This window comes from Ambystoma mexicanum, chromosome 1q, assembly GCF_040938575.1.
Source record: "Ambystoma mexicanum isolate Mex_15411 chromosome 1q, UKY_AmexF1_1, whole genome shotgun sequence".
Taxonomy (NCBI): domain Eukaryota; kingdom Metazoa; phylum Chordata; class Amphibia; order Caudata; family Ambystomatidae; genus Ambystoma; species Ambystoma mexicanum.
Genome location: NC_090922.1, coordinates 630,689,226 through 630,702,815, shown reverse-complemented (window position 1 = coordinate 630,702,815; position 13,590 = coordinate 630,689,226). Strand labels below are relative to the sequence as shown.

Genomic DNA, 13,590 nt, shown 5'->3' with positions numbered 1-13,590 from the left:
AGTAAGTCATCAATGTACTGTAACAATACACAACCTGTTGGTAGTTAATGCTCTACTATAAATACTCAGGCTTTCAGTGTAGCCTTGTGGAATTCGTCTGAATGTAAATGAACGTCCTCCTAGAGTAAAAGCAAATAAATATCTGCTATCTGGATGTACTGGAATGCTGGAAAACGCATTCTTCAAATCTACAACACTAAAATGCGATGCGGATGTTGGAATCATAGTTAAAATGGTAGTCACATCTGGGATTAATGGAAATTGGGGATCAACTACTTTATTCAATCCTCGCAGATCAATTATGAAACGATACAGTATATCATTACCTCCTTTCTTATATACTGGAAGAATTGGACTATTGCAAGTGCTACCTGAAATCTCTTCAATTATGTTTCGTTTAATCAAATCAGAAACCATGCATTTAAATGCTTTTTCCCCTTCCACTCCTCTTATATTGTGGAATGCGTGGTAATGTAATTCCTTCTTTCAAAACAATTTTTACTGGCTCCACCTTTAAACAGCCAACATCGTTCTCATTCACTGCCCATATACAAGTTGGTACTCTACTCAATTCAGTCGGTAATGGTTTAGACAAAAATTATGATACTGGAGCTTTTTGTGGTGATATTGTCAAATACACTCCATCAGGAGACCAATGAATAACTGCATTCAATTTCTTCAACAAATTTACACCCAAAACATTTTCGCCGCAATTTTGTGTCAAAAGAAATGGGCATGACTCAGTGAATGGACCTAGTGTTATAGGTACTGACTGTGACTCTGGACTAATTACTGGTGTACCTGCGAACCCTACTGAGATGTTATTTTGCCCTGGCAGTGGTATATCTGGAACCAAGTGATGGTCAATTGAACATTTCTGTGCACCTGTGTCCACTAGAAAAGTGTGCTCCCTATTCCCAACCTTCATTTCTACGTAGGGCCCTTTCTGGTCTACGGGAATAGATAATGGTTCCAACCCCTGTCTTGGGCTGTCCTAGTAAAACAATACATCATCAGATGTAAAGTCGCCAGAGTAGTATGCATTAGCCTGATTATCGAAAACATTTCCATCCCCCGTATTATTCTGCTGTTGTTGGTTTTGGTTCTGATTATGATCGTGATTTCCCTAGCTGTTTTAAACCTGTGGCGCTCTTGGGTTTCTATTCTGTCCTTGTGTTCCCGGACAACCTCTATTCTGTCTTCTCTGGAAATTCCCATTCCGATTCTGTATCTGCGGGCACTGTGCTCGCTAATGGACTTCTTGTCTACAATAGGTACATTGATTAAGTCCAATTGGACCACCGTGCATGTTGGAAAAATTAGATCTGGTTTGTGCGTTCCCGCCACCTCTGTTATTGTTTGCTACTTGCTGCATCAGTACCCTTGTTTTCAAATTCCCTTTGTCCCTTATTTCTTTCTCCTTCTCTGCATTTACCCTATTCTCATAATATTGGGCCATGTGTAATACTTCACTCTGTGATTTTGCTTGCCATGCACTTTCAGATGTCATTATTAAATTTTGAATTTTCGGTAACAACCCTCGTACATACTTATCAACAAACAACCTCTTCCCGGGTTCAGTACTCCAATCTTGGCCACTGAAATCTGCAAATACTTCTTCAAAACGATTAAAATAATCTGTTGCAACTTCATCTTTACCCTGTACGCAAGCCGTTAATTTGTCCCAAACAATTCTTTTCTCGGGTATTAAAATTTTCAATTTCTGTACTATTCGCGCTGGTAAAGCCAACATGACCGGCGGCGGTTTCTCGCCAGCTTTTCTGTCTGCATCAATTCTAATCAAATTTTGCCATGTATCACCCAAAATATCAATGTCATCTATATTCCTAATCTGTTTCCATATGTCTACAGGAAGAATCGCGGGAAATAATAGATCAATATCACTCATTGTAAAAACAGTCGAATTTAAAACACTCAATTTCCTTATAGAATCCCGCCAGATTTTTTCGATCTGGGATCGTTTGCTTAGTATTATTTACCTCCTGTCTAGAAAAAGGGAAATGCACGAACTGTGCAGTATAATGGGCTTCTATTACACGCGCTGGATTTCCACCAGCGGCAGCAATCTCTACTTTCGGGGAAAAAACGTAGGGGCCACTTCTCTCATAGGCAATTGTAAACTAGGTATTTCCTCATCTGTTCGCTTGCTAAGCAATAAAGCTAAATCGAGAGAGAGGGCAGCCTTTCCAGTTTCAGGCATAAATGCTCTTTTTTTATATTGTCATTAAATCAGGGGGGGCAACATATTTTTTTTCAAACACTCATCTTGCAAATACTCAACCATTACCTGCAATATGTTCCTCTGACTGTATACTGACTAAACGTATCATGCACTTCTATTGGGGTAATGGTGACATCCGTAATCCATCTAAGTGCCTCTCGCATACACATTTTCATCTCTTCACTAATAGGTTTTAACGGTGGCAAAAATCGCTGCTGGACATATGGCACTACCTGTTGTTTCCCTCTTCATCTCTTCAGTCAATTGATCAAGCTCACTTTTAAACACAAATAGCTGGCTTACATGTTCTTGTATTTCCGACGCACTATCCCGCATACGAGAAACATTTAGATCCCGCAACTCCTGCGGTGCCAGTCAATTGTTTCCATTCCTCTACAAGATACTCCCCCCACCCCCCATGCATTCTAAGAATACCTGTTGTTCGCCAAGCCTCTTATAGTCATACATGGAACTCTGCACGGATCCCCTGTCGTTGCCTTCAATGTACGTTTCTGCCCATTCTTTCAGCTGCTCTTTTCTCTCTTTACTAACCGTACTACGAGTTACTCTAGTGCTTCCCTTTAGCGCAGGCCCCACCTCTGTAGAACTGCCTCCTGCGGCGGCTGCTAATTCACGCTCTGTAGGCAGTGGAGGAAATGGTGTCACGTGCACAGGGGGAGATGGTGCAGATGGAACAACGGGAGTGGGGGGTGGCAACTGAGGTGGAGGAGCAATGGGTAGAGGTGCAATAGGGTCAATACTACTTTGAGGACGTTATTTTCTTTGTTCATTCAGACGTTTGTTTATTAGCTTATCTGATGTATGCAAATCTTGTTGTGCATATATTTTTTGTACGCCTAATTGAAAGGCCCTGTCCATTCTTCTTAGATCCTCTGTCACTTTAAGCTCATCAAGTTCTAGCGCTTTCTCAGTGTTTGATTTGTGTCTACGTGCGTGTTTCTCCCTACTTCTCAGATGGAGATTAGCTTCCTTCCTCCAGTCTCTCACGACATCGAATGCCACTGGGCGTGCTTTCTTGCATAGCAATACTGATTCTAAGTGTTCTCTACGTGCCAATTCAAAAGTCCCATCGTTTGGCTACTGCAAATCTGATACAGGTCTGGTCTGCTTATGCCAAATTGCGTTAAACATTATTGCCCCTATTCCATACTTCACATACATTTCAAACGCTGGCGACACTACGGGTGGCGCGACCTGGCCAGTTTCCAAAGATTGTCTACCGCAGTGGAAAAATCCCACTAGGCATGAAGACAATTTCCCAGGCATAATTGATCTTTACTCGTACCTTACCCTGGGCGTTTGATCTTGCAAGAGCAACACTCAGTCAATATCAGGGCGATTAAGAATTGGGGCACGACTCACCTGATCAATCAGTTCGTCACTCAAGACGCAATTCGTCCGTATACAGACGCAACCAAGAATCGTCATGACTGCGAATCTGGCTCAATCTGCCTCGTTTCGGGACCCTCGCCTCGATGCTCTCTGGACGCTGCTCGTTGATCAGGGACCGACTCTGTACAGATCTGCAAAGGAGTCTCATCACTTTTACAGGGGCGCCCCGAACACCTTTCGATCCCGGCTCGATGGCCTTGTCCTCGATTCGTTTTTGCCTTCTTCAAACTTAACGTATACGATGGAGCAAAAGGGCGAGGGTCCTTATTCGGGCTCCATTTTTTGCTAAGCCCTGAAGACCCTCTGCATATGCAAACTAAGGCACAATTACCATATACTAGTGTTACGACGGACACGAGGTTCGATTTTCCAAGTACTATGGTTTATTGCAAAATATGCTCAGTCGGCCGACCGGGTCTAACGTCTCGAAACGTGTGTCACCCAGACCTTGTGAGACGCAAGAGAGCGAACATCATTCAAACAGTTACATATATACAAAAACCAAGCATTCAAGGCACATCAGAACCGCCCATAATGTATCTTCTTCAGCTAGGGTTCGGTGATTGACAAATATGACACATTATGACAAGTTTCTTACTCAATCTATTATACTTAGCAACAGTTGCAGACATAGTTCTTTGTTATACAGAACATAAAGCACTTGTTCAGCAAGGATATTGTGTTCGCGAGAGAGAAACATTCCAAAGCACTTTATCTGCCAGTGTCTATTCGTGAACTAGGGGTCAGCCTGTTCTAAGGAAGATCCGCGAAGGAGGACCGCTAGAAGAGTATAATTCATGCTATAACTGCCTGTTTCTACAGCTTTAGTGAGACAGGCCGGCACCTGGGCCGCTGATTAAATGCCGTTTCTGCTTGCTTTCAAGGACTCAGTACAGAAATACATTGTTTTCCTCCCTCACTGTTTGGCATCCCTGTCTGGGCTGATCTTTCAACATGCAAGCTTTGGCCTCGTACCGTGTATGAGCTTCAGAATATAATACGTTTTGCAAATCATTTTGACAGAAAAGAAAAAAGCAAATGGCGGATGTTACACAAGATGGACGGCCTGTGGTTTTACTGACGATTCTATGTTCGCGGTGTTGGTCATGTGATGCGATTGGTTTTCGGCCAACATAATATACCTTCTATACTTGGTTAGGGTCGTTTCTAGATTTACAGAATAAGTGGGAGGAACATCCAGTTGAAAGAACGTTACAAGGGGTAAGTAACTTGATCTTTGCACTGCTCCATGAATCAGGGTGTTTGTTAGCCTTGCAAAGTCACTTTTTGCACCATGCACAAAATTCCATGAATCAAGCCCTACATCTCTCGATTCAACATGCAAAGCCCGCCAACTGACCAAACGTTTGTGGCCTCTCATATGGAAACAAAATTCCTCTAGTGTACAAATCCATACTCACCCGCACAGACCCCAGTTTCTACAAGCACCAACAGTAAATCGCAACTCGTGGTCTTTCCCCTCTCTCACTGACCAACCCCCCCCCCCCCCATCCACTTTCCCCTCGCAGACTCACAAGAGCGCCTGGCGACCATGCAAATGGCAGCGATGTGTGGTATAAATCCCAATGGCATAACATAATTTTGTCAAATTGTAGGCACCAGAACTATCCCCCTAAATTGGATGTCCTGCACTGTGCATAGTCAGTCCTTCGACAACAGAAAAATTCCCCTTTTTTTTTTTTATTTATATTCCCATACTATGTCCCCCCCATATTAGATGGCCTGCATCATACATGGTCTAGCCATAGACAGTAAGGCTATCCCCCCTAAATTTCACTCCTTGCACCATGCATGGTCAGCTCTTAGACAACAGAACTATCCCCCAAAGGTGCATGTACTGTATATTACAGGCTAAGAGTTAGACTGCAGATATATCCCCCTAAATCACATGTTCTGCACTATACATGGTCTGGCTATAGTCTGCCAAGCTACCCCCAATTGCCATACACTGTAGATTACATGCTCAAGCTGTCGACACTGGAGCTGTTCCTCTAAATGAAGAGCCCATGCGCCACAAGAAAATAAAAAATCATCGGTCAGCCCCGCATGGCCAAAACGTGGGCCTTTTTTGTCGCTTTTGGAATCGGTTCAGAACTATGCAAACACAATTCTCTGACTTTCTTGTCAAAAAGTTGTAAATGCAAGAGCACAATTCAGTCAACACCCCCGCTTACTCCAGAAAGGCAGGCTCTCTACCTCTTTCCTCTTTTGTGCTGTACATTTCTGTCCATGGGTCCAGTACCATCTTGGCTCGCGTAGACCCCCTTGTGGGAACAGCTCACACCTTTTCCATATGCTAATCGCTCACCGTCCCTGCCTATCTTGGAAGCAAATAACTTAAAATCTGGATGACTAAAGAATGGCTGTTTTTGCCCTGTTGCATCATTTGGCTGTGGCACATTGCTTTTTAATAAATAGTCCAGATTCGATTACATAGCAAGCAGCCATAGAGACTGCAAACTTGAGATTGTAGTTTTATTGGAAAGTCCTTCCTATTCCCCTGACCCTCAAGCGCTTTGTCACTCTCAGCATACTGCTCTTACCACCTTGTGGCAGCTGCACTGCTTTTTTTGTAGGCCTAGGTGCTGCACTTTTGAGGACTCCACATTCTGTATTTATTGTCTGCTTCTTGTTTTATCGTGGAGATCGTCTCGGATCAGTTGTGCAGTGCTTGTGCGATTGGCCTGCTCGATATCTATTCCTGTTGCTCTTGGGGCAAGGTTTCCCTAACCAAAAGCTCATGGTAGAATCATGAAAAAGCCTTGCGTTTACCCTCCTTGGTATGCTGAAGAGAACCCCCTGCATCTCTAACACATGTAACGTAATTCCAGAATTTCAGCAAATAAAGCTTGTAGGTCAGCAATGTGTTGGTTTCACCACCATGTAAATAATAGTATTGTTTAGTGTGGTGCAAAGCAGTAGCCGTAAGCGCTTCTGGGTTGGACCTGGCCAATCTCACTTCGTTATACACTTTCTTGGAATTTGATAATGAATGTATAAGCTGCTTTACCTGAATCGTGGTTTCCAGGCACTGCTGAGCCCTCCTCTTAGCAGTAAGGTAGCCCGGAGAGCAGCTGATAAACTCACCCCTAACCACATATTTTAGACCATCCCAAATCCACCACAGAGAGGAACCACATTTGCCATTTTCCTGTAAATAATTCTCAATCAAGTTATCCATTTCATTTCGAAATGCAAGGTCTTGGAGAAGGGGATCGTACAGTCTCCATTCGTGAGCGGGAGAGTCGCCCTGCTAATTCTAATTGAAGCAGTAACCAAGGCATGGTCCGAAAACAATTTGGGGCCCAATGGTAAAGCTCTCCACAAAAGGGACCAGCAAGGATGAGAACGTAAGATCTTCATAGGAGGAATCCTCATGTACATGAAAAGTGTGTATAGTCCCTTATCGCTTTGTGCAAATCTCCGGGCTTTGATCAAGCTCAACTTGCGCAATACTTTCGCCAGGGTATGGCCTTTTAAAAATCGAATGCAGAGGGGGCAGTGTCGTTTCTGCTGCAAGGTCATGTGCGAGATTAAAATCGCCTCCCATGAGGACCTTACGCTCCATAGAGGAGGCTAGGGATGGGAGCCAGGAGAGCACAAAATCGCACTGTCCCTCATTTGGGAGGTACACCGATACTAGTGTCACTGGGTGGCCAAATAAGTGCCCTTTCACCAGGATTTAGGATCCCTCTGTACCACATATGTTATGAAGGGAGTTTGGTAGAGGGCAGGATCTCCACGCCTCTTTTAGAAGAAGAGGAGGCAAAGAATTTTGGGAAAATACTTTCTATGAAGCCTCTTCTAATCTTTTAAGTAAATGGGTCTCCTGATGCAATATTATATTGGCCTCCTTTATAAATAAAACCAGCAAACTAGGGTGTCCTTTTTCAAGCGCAACAGTGATTGATCAAAATAAAGATTTGATGAACTGGAACTAAGAGTCTCCTGGGTCTCTGCACCATCCATCAAGCAAGAGCTACCTATGTGGGAGGAGAAGTTAGTTTTTTTTTTGCAGGCTGCCTACTATCTCTCATATGAGACGCAGACTAAAACTTTGTTCAATTTATTAGTTGACGATTTATGCTTTAATAGCTTCCTGAAATGCTATAATACTTCTTTATTTGCATTCCTCTGCACGTATTATGCTTGCATGGACCGGTTTTCCCTGGGAGTCAAAAGTAGTTCCTGGAAGCTGTTAATCTAACTAGAATTGTTTAGGCTACAAGCAGGAGCTTAACGGCTCCCTCCGTTTTTTTTATCCCTGCATATGCCCCTGGAAGGTACCTCTAATATCATTCGTATGATGACTGCTCTTTAACGTGCACATGCACCTCTAGAAGAGATTTGCTCCTGAAGAGCCGGTTTAGCCTAACACGGGCTATATTTGAGGTACGTTTGACGCCAAGGCAACTGGTGGCATACATATGTAGGCCTGTTTTATTACACATGCGTTCACCATTTGACATTTCCATAAATACGCATCTTTAACATTTTTCTGTAAGTGCAAAATTATGTTGCATCACGAAAGTCACCTTGCGCAATTTTGGAATTTACAATAACTGGCAGGTGTTGGTCATAGGCATGATGCTAACTAGATACCCATTTTATTCACTTGGTTTTTACTCTGCATAATACTTGAATGACTTGGAATATAACGTTTTCCCACGATCTTTTTATTTCAGTTTTGATTTCAGTTCCTCAAAAATATACCCAGACATAGTGTGACAATAACTTTGTTAAACTTGAAAATGCGATTCTTGCTTGAATCTTATGTTGTATGCTGCTAGCGTGCTGACAACCAATAGTAGATTCTGTTCAGTGGAAGATAAACTCTTTATTTCAAACCCTAACCTACTGTTTCTATGTCTAGTTGCAGTGGATTGGGCTGGCACCGACACCTACTTGGGTTTGAAATGTGAGTATGACGCGATCTACCAACTCCTTGTTCGTCCCAAAAATAAATGTAATCCCCAAGAGAACACACAGCCAGTTAAACGTGTTCCCCAGGAAACTATCTATTGACCAACTCAACCATATAATTGAACTAACCAGATTGGTCATCACGGCACCTACACTTTTGCAACCAATTTTGTGGCCTCTGCATGAAATAAAGTAGCAAGCTACCAAAACCGGACGTCTTTATTTTCATCGTTAGTCTGCCAAACAGGAAGGACCATGCCAGATTACCAACCCCTCTCCTCAGGAACATCTGAGGTGGGACACAAAAAGCGCTTTAAAGTACATGTACAGTCAGCATCTCATACCTGCAATGGGCAGAATAGGTTGGAGGAATAGTCGTCCGTCTAACATCTTACTAATGTTGAGGATTTGCTCACTGCGTCCCACTTGGGGTAGTTTACTTTGTGTTCCTCTCTCTGCATGTACGCTAAGGCTCAAATTCTCAGATCCTGTGTAAGGGCGGAACAATCATGCTTTTTGAAGTTGGTTGCACCTGCCTATTAAAATTGACATCATTAAAATTCTACCTTGCCCCTCTTTGTACCAACACTTTTGTTGTGTGTATCATGCAGGCATACTGTTCTGCCTTTTATATATTTAAATAATGTAACCAAACTGGGAGAAGGGTTTAGTTTTTTTTAAAAAATAATAATTTTTTAACAGAATAAAAACCACAACACTGTGTACTTGGCTTACATTGGCATGCAATATCTGCTGTTTGTTGACTTGTGGTAGTTTGGGTATCTCATGAGTATTACCAAGATACATTTCTCAAATCAAAGAATAAATAATTATTTCTTGCAGACAGGTGGGTACACTGGAGAAGACTGATAATGATGCAATCAAAATGAGACCCTTTTTATTTCGGCCATGTATGTGTACATACGAAGGGCACTCAAGTAGATTAAGGGCCTAATTCACAGAAGTGTTTTAAAATGGCGCACCCCCATTGGAAAATGCTCTGTGAATCTGGCCCTAAGTTTATTAAAGGAACCCAGATATCTTCCAGAAGGCAGTCCGAGTTCATGCGACTTGAAGCATCCCAAGCACAGCGGCAGTCCCAAGGAGCCCCGACTTTACCCAGAGGGAGAAGCTGTAATGCAGGGCAGCCATAGCTCCAGGATAGTTGGGGGTAATGTCCCTGGCCTTGGGCAACCGTATCCCATATGGAGCAACCATCCCCAAGTGCAGCGGCTGTCCCAGGAAGCCATCGGCAGGGTCCCCATCCCTTCTCCAAGGGAAATTCTGTAACGCAGCCAGCCAACACTCCAGAATGGTCTGGGTGATGTCCCTGGCCTTGGGTGGCTGGTTCCCATGTGCGTTGACTGTCCCGCAGCCCAGGAGCGGTTCCAGGAAGCTCCGGCAGGGTCCCACTTCCTCGGGGATGAGGACCCTGCCGGTGCTTCCAGGGACAGCCACTGCACTTGGAGATGGTCGCCCCATATGGGAGACAACTGCCCAAGGCCAGGAACATTACCCCCAACTATTCTGGAGCTCTTACAGCTTCTCCCTCCGGGAAAGGTCGGGGACCCTGCCGGGGCTCCTTGGGAGTGATGCTGCACCTGGGGATGGATGGTGGACCCACATGGTAGTCACCTCCGACCATCCTGGAACTCTGGCTAGGCAGCATTACAGAATTTCCCCCAGGGAACAGATGGGGACCCTGCCAGGGCTCCTTGGGACTGCCGTTGGACATGGGGACGGTCAACACTTTTTCTTTTTCACCCAGGTAGGGGCACCCACACGAGGTACTGTTTTCATTCGGACACCTGTGGGAATGTGGGAAGGTAGGACATGTGTTGTTGGCAGTATGTTTCAGTAGTTTCCAGGTGGGAAATGTCTGAAAATTGTGTTCCCCCCCTAAATTTCAGACTTTGCCAGGCTTTCCGGAAATAAATTCAAGGGCGATTCGCGCAAGTCAGACCTCTGTGGGTTCCCATGGGAGTCTGCTCTCCCGAAAACACTTGGGTTACCAGTGATTTAGCCTTTTCCCTTTGCGCCAAGGTAGGTGCACCCACACGAGGTACCGTTTTCATTGGGACACCTGTGGTAAGGTAGGACATTGGGTTTCTTTGTTTTCATACATTTGCTACTGCACTTTGTTACACAACCCTTTCATTTCCCAAATGTGACCTGCCTGTAGTTGCTGATTTTAGGTTATGTATGCTTTTGTAACCTGCACAAGGAACTTACCCTTCAAAAGGTCTGCCTGTGCTCTTTCAAAAATGGTATGATTGCCATTCCTCACATTTATTTTCCTTATTTACACATGCTAATTACGTCTGTTTAGGCCGTCAGCATAAAAACCCTGTGTACCATGGCTCCGTTTTTGGCTTGTAGTATTTCTTGTTTTGTGAAACAATACAAAAAATGTGTGATTTCCTAACTGAAAGAGTTGGGGGAATGTAGCGGGGCATTGCTTTTCTCAATATTCACAGAAGCCATTACCTTACAGGTCCAACCATGTCCAGCACATACCTTTCTTATCTGTCATTTTTCCAAATTTTCCCTACGTAGATGTTGCCTGACCTGCGCACATCACCCTTTCCAAAACTTGGAATTTTGTCTACTTTTCAGAACTGTATGTCTTTCTGTCTTCACATTCAGCATCCTACCTTCCTCTTCCATTCCGTCCACGCATGGACTATTGGGGGGAAAAAAGGGTAAAAATCGCCTACCTCTCAAAAAATTGATGGTAACCTTATAAAAATGTTTTTTTTGTTTTCACTCAACCCGTTCTTGAAAGCATGGAAAATGGCGAATTCAGCACAACAAACCATTTCTTCCTAGCTCTCGCAACAGGCTTCTTGTACATCATTTCATTGGTATTTTCTGAAAAAAACACAAAATGTGCTCCTGTTTGGTTATTTTCTCTCACCCCCATACAGCAAACTAGAATTGCCTACATGTGGGACGAAAGGGGGCTGAATTTGGCCAAGATATCACATGTAAAAAAGTTACAAGGGATTGAATGGCAACATACCGAAACCACCAAAAAAGGGCTTGGTGAGGGGGTAACCATTAGCAGTTATGGGGTTAAAAACATAACACATGAGCTTAAAGAAATAGACAATTGGGTAATGGAAGTGTTTTTATTATGACAAGCGCTTACGCTCTAAAGCAACAAATAGTACATATACATGTGTAGACTGGATACATACTATACATTACACAGTATATTTGGTAATTGCCTTTTTAAAACAAAAGATCGAATTGGTTGAGCCTATGGCGTGAACCTGCTTTACCTCGGGGGATTGGAAGAAAAAGAAGCTGAATAGTGAAACATTTGTGCAAAAACAGTTTTCATAACTGCACATGAAAAGCTGTAAGAATTTGTTAACTGGAAAAGTAAACTTTATTATTGCAAATGTTCACAATCTTTTGTCACAATATTTCCTGTAAGGGCTCAACAGATATCACACCTTCAGCAGGGGCACGCCGAAATACATTGCCAGAGGTTTGTGACGCAATTATCAACTTATAAATTATTTGCTTTACATAATGGTGCTGTTGTGTGAACAAGTATGGGTAAACTATAGACAACTAAAGTTCTCAGAAAATTTCCAAGCTAAAAATGTCACTCAAAATATGGATTTGGACAGTAAGTTAAAATAACATGAAAAGCAACACACACTGCCTAAAATTAAAAATGTGATTAGAGTGGAAGGAACTCAATACACATGACACTTTTCTGTAGCAAACCTGCCACTTTTTGAATCCATTATACTCTTTGCACTTTAGTCTGGCATTTCCAATATTCACAATTTGCCTTGGTGAAGTAATATGGTTCTGCATTTACTTTGACATTTTTTGCACTCAGCACTTTTATATGGATGTATAATGGATTTGTATGTACACGACAGTTTTGTCAGTATTTAACGTCAGGCATTCGCCAAGCAGAATGGCAGAGCATACATGTACAGACAGAATTTGGCCTGCAGCTATTTTGCCCCAGTTCCATTAAAAACAGGATGAAATAGACATTAGCTCCTGACCTGAATGGCCCTGGCCATGGGTAGCCAATGAAGATGGTGCACAACTAGGTGTGTAAGTGGCTACTCTGGCTGCAGAGTTTTGCAGGACATGAAGATGCCATAAGAGGTAGGCAGGTTATGCCAGAAATAGGGTGTTGCAGTGGTCCATGGAAGACATAACAAGTGAGGACACCATAGGGGCACGTAACTCAGAAAGGAGTAAAAGAGCCTTACTAAGGGTTTTCAGTTGAAGATAGATAGCCCCTTTGACATACTGGACGTATCCGAAAAGCTAATATATTTACCCCTAAAGAGGAGGTCCAAAAACAGTAGAGTAAGGAGGGCCCACCACCAGCACCTCCAATTTTTCCCCGTTCACCATTTACACATCCATGCACCCACAGCTTCGAGGCAGGCCCTAAATCTGGTCGCTGTCTCGACAAGAGAGAGATCTAAACAGACCAGGATCTGTGTCATCTGTTAAGAATAACATTGGAAGCCGTGAGAGCCGATAAGCTTGGTAAGAGGTTGCATGTACATGTTAAAAAGATGGAGGAAACCTGAGGGACTCCACATTTCAAGGCAGTGGGCACATAGTAGTGAAAAGGGGTGTGGGAAATTGACTGTTCGGTCAGAGAGAAACAAAGAAAACCAGGAAAGAACGGCACCAGAAAGGCCGGCCCGGATAAAGCACGACGGCATGGTCAATGGTATCAAAGGCAGCAGATAATTCAAGTAACAAAGCACCAATGCTGCCCGAGCCTCTGCAGCCAAACCACATTTTCAACGTTGAAGACCAGCACCCCCTCTGTGCCACGTCCTGGACGAAAACCGGATTGGGAAGTGTGGAAGAAGAAAGATTACTCAAGAAAGGGCAGACGAAGGCTTCAAATAGCTTCCTAACAAGATTCCAAGATGGCCACTGTGACCACTCCACTGTGAGGAGCGTGCTGCTCCCCGGCGACCCGAAAAAGGAGC

General features: G+C 43.5%; 1 protein-coding gene across 4 annotated transcripts in view; it reads left to right on the top strand.

The window, feature by feature from the left end:
• The window catches only part of PIGC (phosphatidylinositol glycan anchor biosynthesis class C), a 142,063-nt gene that overhangs the window by 62,507 nt on the left and 65,966 nt on the right, over positions 1–13,590 (top strand). For 3 of the 4 annotated variants that reach the window (XR_011284874.1, XM_069641202.1, XM_069641203.1), the window contains exon 2: positions 8,550–8,594. The exons of the other annotated variant lie outside the window; for it this stretch is intronic. The gene's annotated coding sequence lies outside the window, so the exon portion shown is untranslated. The remainder of the gene's footprint in view (positions 1–8,549; positions 8,595–13,590) is intronic. 4 annotated transcript variants of the gene reach the window in all.